This window comes from Varanus komodoensis, unplaced genomic scaffold (genome assembly GCF_004798865.1).
Source record: "Varanus komodoensis strain SLA01 unplaced genomic scaffold, ASM479886v1 scaffold13_1, whole genome shotgun sequence".
In the NCBI taxonomy this organism is placed as follows: domain Eukaryota; kingdom Metazoa; phylum Chordata; class Lepidosauria; order Squamata; family Varanidae; genus Varanus; species Varanus komodoensis.
In genome coordinates, this window is record NW_025335408.1 from 987,394 (window position 1) to 1,006,128 (window position 18,735).

The window sequence follows — 18,735 nt, forward strand, 5'->3', positions numbered from 1 at the left end:
AACACACTGTATATCGGGGCAATTCTGGGATGGGAGGTCTGTCTGCAGCTCCAATGCACCTAAGAGTTCATTGACTTGCCTGAGCAAAGGGGAAGCAGGATGCCAGTGAAGGAAAGCATACATACTATTCATTCTGAATAAAGCCTATTGCACAGGCAGAGCTCAAATATCAAGGGTGGCAGGGGAACAGAAAAACAGTTCTCTTTTATACTGTATGTGATAGATCCATGCCATGTACATGCCTGTACAGAGAAAGATGGAATCCTAGTGAATCAAGAATATACAACATATTTCTTTTCTTGATAGAACTAAACATTATATAAATGTCTACAACCTCATATTTACAAGTAAGCCATTTTTATTCTGCATGCTTTGTAAGTCCATCCGCACTAGAGTTGAGGACCATAGCTGGGAAGAATGGATATAGCCCAATCATAACTGTTCATTACTACACAAAAGATGTTTTTAATGTTTCTAATTCATAGTGTCGCTTGGACTGTCTTTCCAGGCACTTTTTATAGCTCCTCCCATAGTCTAGCCTCTATGACAGGTATTGTACCGTACTTATTTATTAAATTTATACCATCCATCTGCCAGAAAGGTTGTCTGGATGATTCACAATTATTTTTTGTGCTAGAAATGTGCACACCATAACAAATACTACAAAATAAGTTTTCAAACATTTCTAGTTTTTCACAAAACAGTAAATAGTGGTGTCAATTTATAGAAGTTTGTTGTGGAGCAGGACCCTGACCTTCATCTTCAAATATTTTCATCAGGAAACAGTCCAAGGAAAGGACTTGAGTGACAAAGAGTGTAACAAGGTTTCTATGTCCTCAGGACCCAGTTCCCCAGGAAGCATCCAAGAAGCAGCCTCCCTGGGTCCAGCAAAAGTTGTATTGACATCTTTAGACTCCAACCACAAGGATCCTAGCATGCAGCAGTCACCCTTGTGTCGTTACAGCTTGAGGCTGCTAAAGCAGACCAGACTCTTTTAGAAGAAAAGTCTGGGCAAACTAACCTAAAAGAAGCAAAGCCCTTACTCAGTCTCAGTGTGCTGCTTGCCAAAGCAACATACTGACAATGCTGTCTGGCTTCTAGGCTGAACCCAGTTGGAGCTCTTCATGGTGCTCTGTTTCTGTGTTCCTGAGAAACCTGACTTGCCCCAAATCTTGGTAAACCTCTATCCATAGTGGAATCCTGTAACCCAGACCTCACAATTGACCAATATTTCTAGCCAATGACAAAAACCAAATGGAACAAATTTGCAAATAATGATAAATCTGGAATAAGCTATAGACAGAAGTACAGTCACTGCTCACCTAGGAAATAAATGTCTGGAAATTCTACTACTGATTCAGACTTCTTTCTCTGACAAACACTAGCATTAATTTTACTACCCAGTCTATCTTCCAAAGATTTTCTCTTGCAGTAGAATGTAAAAACAAGACACATATGCAAGAGAACAAATGGATATTGTACTGCTGTGTTCACAGGTTAACAGCCCTGTCATTGGAGAAGAAATTTGTACAGCAGAGGTCAGAGCCGTAGCTATGCTTGCAGAATGCAAACTGCATTCTTAGTAGCAAATATAATTCTAAATTATTTTTCTAGAGCACGGGTGAGCAACATCAGCATATTGTGAAGCCGCACCAGATTCCTTGACATTTCTAAGGAGCACACTCCTCTGTGATTACAACTGTCCAACAAGAAGTGTCTTCATGACTGCATTTCCAGTGATTCTGCTGAGAAACCTCTTGTATGCTACCAACAGTATCATTGGGAATATGGAAACACAGCAGAGATGGGGGCCATGCCACAGAGACTTGGGACTCAGTAGAAAGAAAACCTTCCTCCTATGGGCTGCATGTATATGTGCTACACACCCCATATATAAAATATTCAGTTGCCAACTTTTGAAACCAAGTTCTATATTTCATAAAGACTATCATAAAGAACAACACTATCAAAGTAGCTATTTAGGCACACATTCTCATCCAAATACTCAGCCATCCTACAGAGCTCAGTGAGGTTTACTCTCAAAATGGAGATAGGATTACAGCATTAGTTAATTTTTAGACAGCTAACATAATTGTAATGAAGTAAGTTTCAAGATACCTCAGAAATTAAAAAGTAACATTCATTAAAATACTATAAATAAAGTACCTAGTCTTCATTTAAAATGTTCATCTAAGCATCTTCTGACTTTTCCACAGGATTCTTTTTGTACACAGTTTTTGTCAAAAGTGCATGCCTGAAATAGCTAGATACTTCATTAAAATCTGCCTCAAGGGAACAGCAGCAATCAGTGGTAAACTATGTTTTGGATCTTTTAGGCTTTTTTCCTCCATTAAGTATATGATTAGTAGAACTGGTCTTACGAACAATGGGCCATTTGTTTTTATGTGGGCCAAATGTGAGGAGCAATTTGTAAGCAAATTATTTGTGCATTAAAAAAGCAGTATACATTATTGCAAAGGCCTCTTCCATATAGGAGGGTGTTGCTGTCCAAACCCAAGGTGCTGAAATGATGACACTGGGTGCTCAAGGCACAGTATCTAAAAGAACAGAGCATTTCCAGCACTTTAAAGACTATTACATTTATGAGGACACACAGCATACAGTCTTTTAAATCCTATCTCGTAATAGATAGGATCATCTTTAAATTACCACAAGACCCAGAGATCTGACAGAAAAGGTCACAGAAATTCAGTATCAAATAAAGTAAAAAGACCCAAGTAAGAACTTAAGAACTGCTTCAGGGCAAAGCAGGCACAGAAGCAAGTGCAAAGGGAATTGATGTGTGAAGAGGAGTTGATTAAGACAAATCTGCACAGAAGCAAATTAAGAGTTAATTAATAATCTGCACATAACCATTTCCCCTACCTACAGAATCTATTTTAGTTATCCTTTGAAAGACAGGGTATCCTGGTATCATGTAGATTTCTTTCAGAGCTTACAGTGTGAGATCCCTGCCAGGGGAGAGAGGCAAGCTGGGCTCGATCTTCTAGGCGTCAGCTGCGCAGCTGAAGAGGCTCCTGTCCGGCCTGCAGGGGCAGCTCTTACCAGGGTGGTGAAGGCTCCCTTTCTGCTACAGCCAGGCAAAGCAGCAGCCATTTGCTGGGGGATGCGCGCCGCTCCGGGCCCGCACCGCAAGAACCCCGCCCCTCCCCTGCCCAGGGCCACCGCGGAAGCCTCTCGCAAGACACGCACGCACGTTCGCTCGGAGCACAGGTCTCCTACCCAAGGAATTCATCTCCGCCCGGCCTCCGCCATCCCTGGGCAGCTCCTGGAAGCGTAGCAAAGGGGAGGCCTTGGGCATTTCCAAGCAGGCTCCCAGCCCTTCCCCCACCACTTTATAGGATTAAAGCCTACCCGGGTTAATCCCAGCTAAAGGCATTCGGATAAGCGACACATGCCCCCAGCAGCCCAGGCAGCAGCTGCACTTTCAAACAAAGGCGGGAAAACGGGAGAGCAGGGCCAGTCCGCTGGCTGGCTGGCCGGCTAGCCAAGCCGCTGGCGCGCCCCAAGGCGCTCCGGGCCCAGGCAGCCTTACCCGGCTCCAGTGTGCAGAGGAGGCGAGGCGCGGTTCGGGAAATGCAGCTCCTCTTCTTCAGGACGTTGCTCAGGATGGTGCCCACGCCACCCCCGCCGCCGCCGCCAGTGCTTTGCCGCTTCAAGCACCGGCCCCCTCGCCGCAGCGAGCTCGCCAGCCTGTCCTGCCTCATGGGTGCCTGCGGGCCGAAGCCAAACCCCAACCATGCACGGCTCGTCTGCAGCCGGAGGCTGCGCCCGGCCCCCGCAGGTGCAGCTCCACTCTCCCAGCTGGTGACGCAATGCCGGGCCCTTCGCGTGTATTATTCAGCAACGCTCCGGCTGAGCGATGATGAGAAACGAGCGGGGGGGGGGGGGGACGGCCGAGGCGCGCGTGTTTACGCGGCGGGATGGCTCGTTGGAAAGGCACGGCTCGAGGGGGGGCGCTTTGCGGGCGCTCCCCGCCGGGAGGCGGCCTCTGCAGTGCAGAGACGGTAACGCCGAGGCGCCTCTTGAGGGACGAGGGGAAGAGAGAGCTGCTCCCGCCCACAAGCGCTGCTAGCGGCAGCGCTGACAGAAGAGGGGATCTCCGGGTTTGTCTCCGGCGGCGCCAGCTTCCAGCTCGGGTTGAAATACAGCGCACGGGTTCCAGCTGCACCTTTCCAAGCTGAAGAAGCCGGCGCCAGACACGGAAGAAAGGTCGGCGGCGGCAACCCGTGCGGTGCGCGCCGCGGCCTCGAGCGAGCCGCAGGAGCGCGTGCTGGGCGCGCGCTTCGCTTTATTAAGGAACAAAGCCGCGTTTGCGGCAAGAGAGCAAACACGACTCTGCTCACCGCTGCGCCCGAGGCGCCCCCGTGCTGATGAAGAGGAGCATTTCTTCTCCGTGCAGCAGCTACTCCCTGAAACACAAGATTGTGAAAGAACTATTTCCAGCTTGAGTTTTACGCTTAGGCTTATTAGTAGCACAAGGCACACTCGTGCTACCTCTTTGCGCAAAGGGTACCAGATGGACTGCAATGGGATGAAGGATGCTGTAACAGAAAACGCTTTGACCTGGAGGAATATGTTCACCAGATCTACAGAAAATTGACACGAAAGAACTCAGGGTTTTTTTTACTCCATCTCTCCTTTCCTTCCCAATCTTTGCCTCGTCCAAAATGCCATCCTATGTCTGTGCTGCTGCACTTGAGTACTTCAGCAACATTTCATGCCTGATGTGAAAACTTAATAAAGGCCACGGGCGAGCACAGGAGAAGAACCTGCACTAAGTACCAGCTACTGAACATACATGCTGTGCAAACACATTCTTTATACAAAATCATTTTGCCTCATCTGTCCGGTGTCTGAGGACAGTAAGTTTCTGTCTGCAAAGCTCATACACCACTGTTTACTTAATAACAGTTTTGTAGTCCTGAATATGTAACAGTTTCACAATCCTGGATCTTAGATAGGATGCAGTACTTAGGATGGGTTGAGTATCATATGAAGTGGGATAATCTGACATGGCAATAAAGACTGTCCCATCAGTAACACAAAGACTTCCACATGCTCTGTAAGTTATCTAAAGCAGTGGTCTTCACTTAGCAGTTTGGGATACATAACTGGGTTGTGGTCCAACAGTACTAGCCCTGGGGTCTATAACATTGTGTCCTAGGCACCAATGTCCCTGTGTACACTGGTCTTGATGCCTGCCAACTTCTATGCCCTCCTTGATTTTAATTTAATTTTTATTTTTTTAAGTTAAAGAAAAATTGCTGTGCTGTATAACCAAGTGCTGTCGCTCAGTACCATCTTATATATGAGTTCAAAAGTCTGATTTCGTGTTCTTGAGCTCAGGCTCCCACCTAGGTTTTTGGGCAAGTTTCATTTTAGTCTCACCAGTTTGCCTTCTGGGACATGAATTTCTTTGTGATTAATCATGCCCCCTAATGGTGTTATTCTGTAAATGAGCCACTCTCACAGAAACTTAAAATAAAATAAAGCAACCATTTTGTAACAGTACCCATGACATTCTCTCAAAATCCCAACTGTGATCACCACCCAAAAACTTTGGGGGACTCCTGCTAGTTCAGCAGAACTAGCACTACACATATTTCACTATGGATGGAGCCTTGTAATTCAAATCTGCACTAGAGCTGAGTCTCAGGTCTGAAAATGTTGCATATTTTAGAAAGAGGTAGGCCATTTCCCTCCAGATATAGCAGAACTTTCAAATTAATGACACACAGCACAATGGATGATGCCTGTATCAGTGTGTGCTACCAGCTAACTATATGTACACACTTTTTGAATCCTTTCAGTTTATAAACAGATATGGCTCTAAAATGCCACAGTGAACCTTCTTTCACATCAAAATAAAGCTCCTAAATTAAAAGGACCTGCACACTTAAATGCAATTTTTCAAAACTGACTTATTTCTAACAGAGTTTAGACAAGGTTTCTCAAACAGAGATGCAACATATTTATAAATAAAATTGCTCCCTGTCCATCTCAAAGGATGTGCTTCTGTTGCCCAAGCTAGTCAAGTCATCTAGGGTTATAAAAAGCAGTAGTGGTTAAATAAAGCAAAATATTGCCCCTACATGTTTTTTCAACAGGTCTGTCAAGTGGATGGGTAACTAAAATTTCCAGCCTCCCATATTTATTACACTAGCATGTGTAGCAGAGATTAACTTCTACTTAGCATGCCGATACTAGAATAAACCAGCTGTACAAATAGTAAGTGTATAAACATAAAAGCTGTTAATTGTAGGTTTTATTAGTTTTGACAGGGATTCATCCTTGTAAAGCCCCTCACAGACCAACACTGCTATTCTCATGTAAAATGCATAATTAATGCTAGTTACAAAGGCTACCAGTTTGTGCTCTATTGAGGAAGACTGCCAGAAAAAGTGCCAAGGATAGTTTTATTTTATGTACTCTGTGTATAGAAAGCTATTATATATTTAATGTACACTTTTGACTCTCTGAATAGGCAAAAAGCCATACAAAGATGGAACTGCTTTGATAGCCAACAGCAACCATGAGAAGTGCAGCAAACGGACACTTATTTTCCTGCTGTGATCTGCATGTGAGCAGGCTGGATGATGTTGGTCTCCTCTCTCTATGTCACCAAGCATCTTCCCACCATGGCACCAATTTTACTTCTCTCTGTGTAGAGAAACTTGGACATTGCCTCTTCTTAAAGGAAGGAATCTGCCCAGCACCTACAGGAGTCACTGCTCCTAATGCAAGTCAAGCCATGCTCTAGCATTGCTCATTGCCACCCTTAGAACAAAAGGAGGTGGTCCAGGGACTCAGATGATACTTAGAGGACTTGCTTCACCAGCTAAGTCTTGAGAATGTTTTGTTTTCGGTTCCTGTTCCCTGATCAAAAAATGGAATAGCAAAGCCAAATGGACCACAAGGCCATAGCTCACTTGCTGTCCTGCTCCCTTACTCTATTCCAGAAATGGGACTTTGGAGGGGACTTCACGAGAGGCTGGTAAATCGCCTGGTATGTCAAAACAGACTTGCTACAAGGTATTGTCTGCACTTACCAACACATACGAGATACAGCATCTCTCTGTGTGTGCAAAGACCTTTCTATTCTCCATCAGAGAAATAGTTTCAGTTCTTATTACAGCAACTGTATGAGTAGCTTTGTAGGGAATCGTGATATGTCCTGTTATCCGTTTTCAGATGTGACCACTTCCAGGCATAAGGCACATTAGTACCTGTAAAAATGGGCAACTCGATACACAACTGCCAAATGCTTTGATCACGCTCCCTTTAAGTACTCAAAGCCAAGTTATATTTTATGGGTGCCATGTGCAGACTATTTAAATTGCTTCTTATATCATGTCAAAACATTTGATACGGTGCAGCAAAAAGTTGTATCATAGACTACTGCATGTGTATGACTCATCAAATATGAGAAGTTCCCATGACTCATTATATAGCATTTTTCTTGCTGGTGGGGGGTGGAATATGACCCCAAAGTGTGACTAATACCATTTTGTTTGTTAACACAGGATGGGGATTAAAATTCAAACAGCTTGTACATGAGGTATGTGCACAAAGGGCATCCTTTTCTATTCTATTTAATCAAACACACTACTGTCATCTTTCTGCAGCACCATGTGTTATCAAATAACTCTGGATATTATCCATCTAAAATGTCTCCTAAAGTAGTCATGTTGTGTACTTTAAGTGGTGTTTGCAAAGAAATGCCCAATGGATTGTGTTCTTTACCATATGTACCTCGTAGTATGGGTGCACATTCTCTTCCTGTCTTTTCCTAGTGAACAGTATTTTCAGCAGATGGGGAAAGTATGCTGGAGCACTCAGATGTGAGGTAAGGTATTAGTGAGTAACCTTAATCTTTTTACTCAGGATATATATCTCTAAAGCCCCTTCTCCCCTAGAAGCTGCATTAAAGTATTCTCCCAGCATTGGATGGGCTCTACCAGAAGGATGGGAAAGAGCTTATTAAGGTTCAACAGGTAGTAGAATGAACTTTTTCATTGTCCAAAAGTCAGAATAGTTTCTTGAAGCCATGCCAAGGCCTCTTGACCTTCAGCTTGTCAGGAACAACACCAGATATAATAGCCTCGAAACTACCTTCCCCAATTATTCCATAGAGAAGGGCTGCATTCACTGCAAGGATCAAGCTATTTGCCTTACAGTTTCACAGGGTGAAGCAGTTTCACCCTGCCCATCTGAGCTGGGGTAAGAATGTGTGTGTGTTGATAGCTTCTGATTTAGAGAAAAGAAGAACTGTATGAAATCCATTGCAGGAGACATTGTCTTATGTCCTGGGCTTGGGAGAGAACTTTCAAGACTCACAGAGCATCTCCTGGCCTACTCAAAGAAACAATACAGCTGCAGATAAGCAAAGTGTAAGCTTTCTTTCACTTGTTGCATTGTGCATTCATATTTCATCACTGTATTAAATAAACTATCTTTCTTTTATACTGGTGCTTTTGCTTCTTCATCATTTCTAAAATAAGATGCACTTGGATGGACCAAGCCTCTGAGATAAAAACACAACATTTTAGGAAGCACCAGTACCTCTATCACATCAGCATTATTACACTAAGTCCACTGTTAAGCCTATTTGCATGCCTAATAACCAACAGACTTTAGGCTAAGAAAAGATACAAAGATTGTCCTAATCAACAGGGCAGAATCAAAGTGTCAGAAATGACTGTAGCTTATAGTAGTTGGGCAACCAGCTCAAGAACAAGTGAATGACAATGCAGGACTTAGGAAAGCAAGAACACCTTTTTAAGAGCTGGGGACAAATAAAAAACAAACACTACACACCCTTTGCAAGGGCTTGCCCATTTCTAGGCCATATGTCCATGATTTCACATAAATGTTACTTTTAATATCAATGTATGTCATTGCTATCTGAAGCATGAGGAATGTGTTGAAAGAATAAACTAAATATAAGACTTCTGTAAATAATATGTGGAACATTCCTCTCAGAACATTGCATACTTCTTGTTCTTATGAAAGGAAAACATTGCCTTTACTGTGAAGATCCAACACATACAGAACAGCTGTGTGGTAATTAGTGCCAGCAATCTACTCATTTGTGGAGTGTCAGGAAGTGCTAACAGTTACTGCGCTGCAGTTTACAGGGCTGTTCTGAATTTTAATATATCCTAATGTGAAAAAGAGAACTTACAACTTTGTTAGATTTCTTAGATGTAGTTTAACCACTGTAACAACAGTGATATCAAAAATTTCTATAGCTGTGTTATGCATTCATATAGGTAAATTTTCACAGTCCAACTGCTTGATCTCCCACTGTAGAATTGAAAAGTGCACTGCCTGCCAACAATAAGAGCTGCAGTGACATGTCTGTTGCTCATGTTCAGAATTAGGGTTCCTTCAAAATGTGAAAAAAGCTACAGCATGAGAAACTGCCATCTTGAGACATGGAAGTACCATGGCAGGAAACTGCCCTCCTAACCAAAATGGTGCAGCCAAAAATGACAAAATAGTAATATTGCCTTAATTACATCAGCACCATGTCAATGATACATAGGATGCTGCTTTATAGTTCCAATGTTCCATCTAGCTCAGTATTGTCCATACCTCCCCTCTCCAACCTGAAACCCTCCAAATATTTTGGACTAGATTCCTAGATTTCAAGACCACTGGCCATGGCTGATGAGAGTTAATTGCCATCTGATTGGTGGCAAGGGAAGTGGCTATGGCTCATAGAAAATGAAGTCCAAAAACATCTGGAGAGCACCAGACTGGGAAAGGCTGATCTATACTGACCGGCTATAATGTTCCAGGTGTGAGTTTTACACAGTGCTACATGAAAAAGCTGAGGATGAAATCCCAGACCTTCAGCATGCAGAGCTGTACCCTTGAGCTATGGACCTTTTCTGGATTTCTGAATAGCAAAATATCTTTTTCTCATAGCACTCTTGCACCCTGATTTGAGAAGTAATCTAGCATATCTATATATTTATTTCATTTTTATACTGCCCAATAGCCAAGGCTGAGTGCTTAACAAAAGGTAAACACACACACACAGACTAACTTAAAACTACAAAACCACAAGAGCAATTGCAATGGAATCAACACAGACACATACTGTAGTTCTTAATATTTAGATCAGAACCGTGCTTTAAAGATATATTGAATAGTCCTTGGTAAAAAAAAAAAAAAAAAAAAACATTGTGATTATAATTCCTAACACTTTGGTTATTATAATCAGAGCTGAAAAGTAACTTACACTGCAGTGTTAGATCTGATTATTCTCTTTTGTGGGCATGGTATAGCTCTTTTTCATTTGTAAGACTTGAATATTAAACCATTTCATCTGCCTGGACACTAAGCTGATTGTCAGCATTTCGATGTGCAATTTTATACCATCTGCTAAGAAGATCATTACATTTTGGTGAGAAAAAGTGTATTTCAAATACTTGGGAGAAACAATAGCACATTGTGTACATTTCAGATGAATGTGCTAAACAGTTTACTAACAGGATATGTGAAAATAAGAATAATTTGTATTTTTCCCCTATACCATATTAATTTTCTTATCTTTATTATGTAACACTTCCAGACAACAAACATAACAGAATTGCTTAAAGAAGCATTCCAAAGCCAGCCAAAAAAGGTGTTCATGCTTTATTGTGGTTTGGGGTCAGAAAGCAGCAGTCTTCAAGGTACATATACTAGCCTAGAGCATATATCTTTTGATGTACAACTTCACTTAAATGAGTCCAATCTGCTTTCTATTATCTAGTAGATCTCTGGTTTCCTTGTTGTGATTGCTACCATATCTTTAAGCCGGTCCTTTTGATTTGCCCAAATCCCACCATTTCATGTTTCTGAGAGCTTGCACATCCAAATAAAATGAAGAAGAAGGGGGCTTCTGTAAGGGATAAAATGCTTCCACACTGAGATACACTACACATTTTCCATATCTTCTGCAACAGAAAATTCCTACCAGACTTTTTTCTTTATGTGTGAGTTATCCTGAGACACATACCCATAGATCAAAGGAATTCATTTGCATGTTATCATTGAGTGCCATTCCCGTGATCATGACACTGGATATTCCCATTTGTGGAACATCAAGAACCAATATCTATATCTAATCTCATTCAGTTCCCTTGCTCACAGCAGCATACATCCAGCTAAAAACTGATGACAGCATTTGCACGCAGAAGTTGTGCAAATCATCCCAGTCTTTGCCATTTCAGTGGAAGTAAACCAGAAAAAAAGGCTTCATTTGTGCTTTCTGTAACACTGCTGCAGAACACTTTGCTAGTAGGTAAAATGGCATCATCACACCTCAATCAGCATAGCACAATAGTGTGACCAAAACACTGAACAGAATAGCAAAACTATCAGAAGAGCAATTCCATGCTAAATTTACTATACATAAGGAGGTAGTGGAGCCAGGAATCTGACCCAAGAACCAAAACTAGAGATCAAGATGATGACTTGGCAAGGTAACACTGAAAATGTACCAGTAAGCCCTGTCTAATTTGCATATTGATCATTATTAACTGTCTTTGCACATCATTTAATCTTTAAGGAATACCAATGGAAGACAAGTTGTAGCAAGTAGTCAATCTGCATCCATTTCATAATATCAGACTCTCTTACCCACCTTTGAAATGCCTTAACCCTGTTCAGATATTCAAATGAATCACAAAATATGGGAGAACAGAGAGTAGAGACAGTGGGGGCATCCAAGGCATTTCTTGTCCTTGGGAGTCACCATGGTCAAACATTGTTTTTAAAAAACATAGCTAACAAACAACAAATGGCATGCAAAAATAAAAATAAAAACTAAACCAGAAAAAAAAAACACAAATAAAATGGCAATGCTATAGAATCATAGAATAGTTAGAGTTGGAAGCGGCCAAGAAGGCTGTTGCAGATCACCAATTTTAATTGTTAATTGTATTATGTATTATGTTTGTTTATTTATGTGAGCCATCCCAAGGCTATAAGCGATGGGATGGCATACAAAAACTCTAAATAAATAAAAAAATAAAATAAAATTTATTCCATCCTATAACTGTCCAGTTTCTTTTTGCATGTCTCTAGTGTGTGAGAGCCCACAACCTCTCTAGGCAACTGGTTCCACTGTCATATTGCTCTGACAGCGAGAAGACTTTTCCTGATGTCTAGCCCAAATCTGGGTGGTTGCAATTTCAGTTGATTATTCTGTGTCCTACATTCTGATATCAGCGACAAAGAGATCTTGACCTTCCTCTTTGTGGCAGCCTTTCTGGTAGTGACATCATGCCCCTCTCCCCGGTCTTCTCTTCTCAAGACTGAACATGCACAGATCTCTCAGCTTTTCCTCATAGGGCATTGTTTACAAACTCTGGATCATTTTTGTTGCCCTTTCTAATTTTTCTGTATCTTTCTTAAATCTTGATGCCCAGACCTGGACGCAGCATTCTAGATGAGGTCTGACTAGTGAAGAGTATAGGAGAACCACTACTTCTCATGATTTGGAAGTGATACTTCTATTAATGCATCCCAAAATAGCATTAACAGTGAACAGATTACTTTGCCTTCTTGAACAGAAATACATGGATATGGCCTTTCTCTGCCAGGACAGCCACTGTTCCACAGGGTTCAGCCTTTTTGAGGAAACGGGTGGGCCATGCATCATGAGAAACCACAGGGTGTTCTCCACAGGTTTTGGTGTTGTTGTTGTTGTGGGGGCTGCTATTGTGAATACTGTATATGCTGGTGTATAAGATGACCCTCGAAACAAGAAATAGTGAGGCAAAAATCAGGGGTTGTCTTAGATGCCAAGTGAATTTTTTTCATCTTTTTTTAAAGGGATAGATAAAGACAATTTTATTTACAAGGTCATTTTTGGGACTGGCTTGGGACCAGGATACCTGAAGGAGCGCCTCTTCCCTTGCATGCCCTCATGCCCCTTAAGATCTGAGGGAGAGGCTTTGCTCTGGGAGCCCTCTCTAAAGGAGATAAAAAAGAACTACCCAGAGCAGGGCCTTCTCTGTGGTGGCGCCCAGATTATGGAATGCACTCTCTGGAGAGGTGCACCTGGCATTGAGTTTATATTCTTTTCGGTGCCAGGTTAAAACCTTTTTATTTAATTGCTATTTTAATAAATAATATTTTATCATTCTCCTTCATGGATCACTGCTTTGTCGTGGCGAAGGAGCTTGTATAGCTCAATGAAGCTATGAGCTATGCCGAGCAGGACCACCCATGATGGACAGGTCATAGCATAGAGCTCTGACAAAATGTGATCCACTGGAGAAGGAAATGGCAACTCACTCCAGTATCTTTGCCATGAAAATCCCATGGACAGTACCAAAAGGCAAAAAGATATGACGCCAGAAGATGAGCCCTTCAGGTCGGAAGGTGTCCAATATGCTACTGGGGAAGAGCGGAGGGCTAGTACTAGTAGCGCCAGAAAGAATGAAGCGACTTGGTCAAAGCCGAAAGGACACTCAGTTGCAGATGTATCTGGTGGTGAAAGGAAAGTTCGATGCTGCAAAGATCTATACTCCATAGGAACCTGGAATGTAAGATCCATGAATCAAGGCAAGCTGGATGTGGTCAAACAAGAGGTGACAAGACTGAACATCAACATCTTAGGAATCAGTGAACTAAAATGGGCAGGAATGGGTGAATTTAATTCAGATGACCATCAGGTATACTACTGTGGGCAAGAATCCCTCAGAAGAAATGGAGTAGCCTTCATAGTCAATAAAAGAGTAGAAAAAGCAGTACTGGGATACAATCTCCAAAATGACAGAATGATCTCAGTTCGAATCCAAGGCAAACCATTCAACATCACAATAGTCCAAGTCTATGCCCAAACCACTGGTGCTGAAGAGGCTGAAGTTGACCAGTTCTATGAAGGCCTACAACACCTTCTAGAATTAACACCAAAAAATGATGTCCTTATCATCATGGGGGATTGGAATGCTAAAGTAGGAAGCCAAAAGATAACCGGAATAATAGGCAAGTTTGGCCTTGGAGTACAAAATGAAGCAGGGCACAGGCTGGTAGAATTTTGTCAAGAGAATATGATGGTCATAGCAAACACTCTTTTCCAACAACCCAAGAGACGACTCTACACATGGACATCACAGACGGTCAACAAAGAAATCAGACTGACTATGTGCTCTGCAGCCAAAGATGGAGAAGCTCTATACAGTCAGTAAAAACTAGACCAGGAGCCGACTGTGGCTCAGATCATGGGCTTCTCGTTGCAAAATTTAGGCTTACATTGAAGAAAGTAGGGAAAAGCACTAGGCCACTCAGGCATGACCTAAATCCCAGATGAATATACAGTAGAGGTGACAAATAGATTTAAGGAATTAGATCTGATAGACAGAGTGCCTGAAGAACTATGGATGGAGGTTTGCAACATTGTACAAGAGGTAGCAACTAAAACCATCCCAAAGAAAAAGAAGTGCAAGAAAGCAAAGTGGCTGTCTGAGGAAGCTTTACAAATAGCTGAGGAAAGAAGAGAAGCGAAAGGCAAGGGAGAAGAGAAAGTTACAAACAATTGAATGCAGAATTCCAGAGAACAGCTAGAAGAGATAAGAATGCCTTCTTAAATGAACAGGGCAAAGAAATAGAAGAAAACAATAAAATAGAGAGGACCAGAGATCTCTTCAAGAAAACTGGAGATATGAAGGGAACGTTTCCTGCAAAGATGGGCATGATAAATGATAAAATCATGATAAATGATAAAATGGCAGGGACCTAACAGAGGCAGAAGAAATTAAGAAGAGGTGGCAAGATTACACAGAAGACCTATACAAGAAACTGCTTAACAACCCTGATAACCATAATGGGGTGGTCACTGACCTTGAGCCAGACATCCTGGAATGTGAAGTCAAATGGGCCTTAGGAAGTCTGAGCAACAACAAAGCTAGTGGAGGGGACAGCATTCCAGCTGAGCTATTCAAAATCTTAAAAGACGATGCAGTAAAAGTGCTACACTCAATATGCCAGCAAATTTGGAAAACTCAACAGTGGCCACAGGATTGGAAAAGGTCAGTTTACATTCCGATCCCAAAGAAGGGCAATGCCAAGGAATGTTCAGACTACCACACCATTGCATTCATTTCACATGCTAGCAAAGTTATGCTCAAAATCCTACAAGCTAGGCTCAAGCAGTATGTGGACCGAGAAGTACCTGAAGTACAGACAGGATTTCGAAGAGGCAGAGGAACTAGAGATGAAATTGCCAACATATGCTGGATCATGGAGAAAGCTAGGGAGTTCCAGAAAAACATCTGCTTCTGCTTTGAAGCCTTGGAATTGTGGTGCTGAAGGAGACTCCTGCGAGTCCCCTGGACTACAAAGCGATCAAACCGGTCAGTCCTAGAGGAGATCAACTCTGACTGCTCTTTTAGAAGGCCAGATAGTGAAGATGAAACTCAAATACTTTGGCCAGCTAATGAGAAGAAAGACTCCCTGGAGTAGAGCCTAATGCTGGAAACAACAGATGGCAAAAGAAGAAGGGGACGGCAGAGAATGAGATGGCTAGATGGAGTCATTGAAGCATTTGGTGTGAGCTTGAGTGGACTCCGGGGGATGGTGGAGGACAGGAAGGCCTGGAGGAATGCTGTCCATGGGGTCACGATGGGTCAGACACAACTTCGCGGCTAACAACAACAAATTTTATCATTAACAGTCGCTTTTCTGTTTTTTGTTTTAGTTTTATATAATTTTATGGAATTTGTTATTGTTTGCCGAGGCATGTGGTGACGGCATATAAAAGTTTTAAATAAATAAATAAATAAATAAATAAATAAATAAATAAATAAATTTTTATTAACAATCATTCACAGCACTTCTTACTGCTACTGGGGTTGCCAGTCCTGTGCTGCATCATGTTGCAAGCCTTGAGCATGGCCATGGGGCCAGTCCCAGGTCCAGCACGCAATCTGCTATCACTGGGAGGAGAGCGAGTGGCATGCCATTCTGGGTGGCTGCAGCAGTTGGGAAGGGGCACGTTCCCTGCACAGCTGCCTGTGGACAGACACAGTGTGCCCCCCTCTTTCCTGTCCCCCCCTTGCCTGTCTGTGGGGCTGGTGCCAGCCGTCCTCACTAACCGACCCCAGCCAGCCACCCCCTCACAGGCCACTATTGGCCTCCAACTTTACAAAACATTCTTGAGTGAAATCAGAGAAGGAATATCACTATTAGCTAGAATATGGTAAGGAATCTAGAGTAGAGAGACGTCACAAGAATCCAGAAGTTTCTGGATGACAAATACCCATATATTTAAGACCTCCTTGAAACTGAAAATAGTGAAACAAAAATTGGGGGTTATCTTATATGCCCAACATATGACAAACACCAGAAAAACAGCCCAAACTATCAACCTCATATGTGTATCACCTTATACACCAGTATGTGGTATTTAAGCTGCACTAGGAATGCACCATAGCTTGTCATTATGTGCAAACCCAGTGCAGGTGGGCTGTTAGGGTGTTTAACAAGCCACCCACAACCCTAAAACAGGTCATAGGTTATGAGTAGCTTATCGATCACACCAATAGATGCATGTATAACTTGCAGCTACAACATAAAATCAACCCATCATGTGTGAATCAGGACAGAGTATCAATTGGCCAGCACACTATCTTTCAACAATACCAAATCAGAGGTGCGGGGGCAGGATCATGGATAACAGGATATAGGTATCCTCTGATATATGAGTTATCATCTTGCAGTATAATTAAAAGTACAGTGGTACCTCGGCTCATGAACGCCTCAGTTCACGACCAAATCGGGTCGCAAACAAAAATTTCATTAAAAAATTAACTTAGGTGAACTCCACATTGGGTGGCAGCCCGATAACGGTCATCTCCCCACCCTGCCCCCCAAGTGAGGAGATGGCCGCAATTGTGCTGGGGCCGGGGGGTGGGGGAAGATGGTCAAGATCATGCCCAACTTTCCTGCAGGAGCACACCCACGATCTCGGCCATCTCCCCCCCAGCACAAACACGCCCATCTCCCGCCCAATGCACTCACGTTTGCACCCGTCTCTCTCCCCTGCAGCGTACCCTGTTAGCACCCATCTCTCCCTCCTCCAGCGTGCCCACAATTGCACCGTCTCCCCCCCTCCAGCACGCAGAGATGACGGGCGCGAGAAGATGGCTGTGCTCATGCTTGCGGGGGGGGGGGGGGAGATGGCTGCGATCTTTGTTGTTCTTTGTCACTTTGCTTCACATTTTTCTGATTAAAAAAATAGTTACAGAATGGATTAACCTTATTTACATCGAACCTTATTGGGAAATTTAACTTGGGTCATGACCAGAGTCCTGGAACAGATTAAGTTTGTGAGCCAAGGTACCACTGTACTGTCAAGACTGCTTTTCATGATAGCATTTCCAAATGGAGATTGCCATTCTTGTATGAAGAGAGATGGAGATTCAGCTTTATACATGCATCTGAAAGCCAAAGATAACCATTTGCACTGCCTCAATTGCACACGTTTAAATTACTCTCTGTTTGGGGAAAAAGTAGAAAATGCACACATTTTCACAACTGATGTGACACAGCGTCTGCTGTACTGTGGTATCTTTAACATAAGGAAAGAAATGCATGCACGCTTTTAGAATTAAGGCTTAGGCTGAAATCCTATGCATGAGCACTGTGGTTCTTACTTCTAAGTAAATGCACACAGAATTTTAAGCAACTATTTTACTCAGGTACGGAGAACTTTATTTAGCTCTCCCACCACTCAGAGGCACATGAGTACATCAAAACAAGCCCTTTGTAGCATAATGAATTTATATTTAATTGCATGCACTTAAAAGCTCGTGTTAGTGCAGTCTTCATGCTATTTCATTTACCATACCTGAGTACAGTACACTGCCATGCTGCATGTCAATAAAAAGAGATACAAGACAAAGAACATTAGCTGTGGAAAATTTCTGAAAACAACCTGTGTGACAACTTATGCATATGCTGCTGCATTAGAATGTGTAAATGTAAGTAAATATACCTACTGACCAAGGGTAGACTAAGGGTTGCATCCTATGTTAGTCTAACTTGACCATTCATTTCAATCAGACTATTTTAAGCAGGGCAAACCTTGGATACAAACCTAATAATTTAAACATTTAGGGTGCAATCATATGCATACAAAAAGCCTTACAACTCGCAACATTAGCACATGCTTAGCCCATCAGGGCCAGTGCTATTCACTGCATCAGTCTTTCTTTATTTCCATTATTTTTAAAAAAATATAGTCAGGAGGCAGCTGGTTGCTCATGTTATTTTTACTTTAAAATATATTATCCTTTTCTTCAACAAAATGAGCCATTCTCCAATGAATGTGGTTAGCATCGGGGCAACTGAAGCAAACTCTACTTTATTGCTATAGCATTTTTATTCCTGTAGGTGAGTGAGTATGGTGTAGCACTTAGAGAGTTGGCCTGGGTTCCAGGAAATTCAAATTCTAGTCCCCACTTGGCCATGAAACTCACTAGGTCACTGGAGGTCAGTCACTGACTCTCAGCCAAACTTGTCTCACAGTATGAGAGGGAGACTTTGAGCCATCTTGGGTTCCCCATAAGAGGTAAATAGGTGAAAGTGAGTGTTTCTTGTTTCTCCCAGTGTGGTTGGCAACTAGTTTTTGTTGTTATTCCTTATCTAACATAGCAGTAGTAAAAGCACTAAATGCCAGAAAGGGAGAAAAGAGAAGTGCTAAATACA

The 18,735-nt window shown here is 42.4% G+C and overlaps 1 protein-coding gene across 1 annotated transcript in view; it reads right to left on the minus strand.

Moving 5' to 3' along the window:
- Window positions 1-18,735, minus strand: part of TBC1D30 (TBC1 domain family member 30) — a 44,246-nt gene that overhangs the window by 20,625 nt on the left and 4,886 nt on the right. The window lies entirely within an intron of this gene.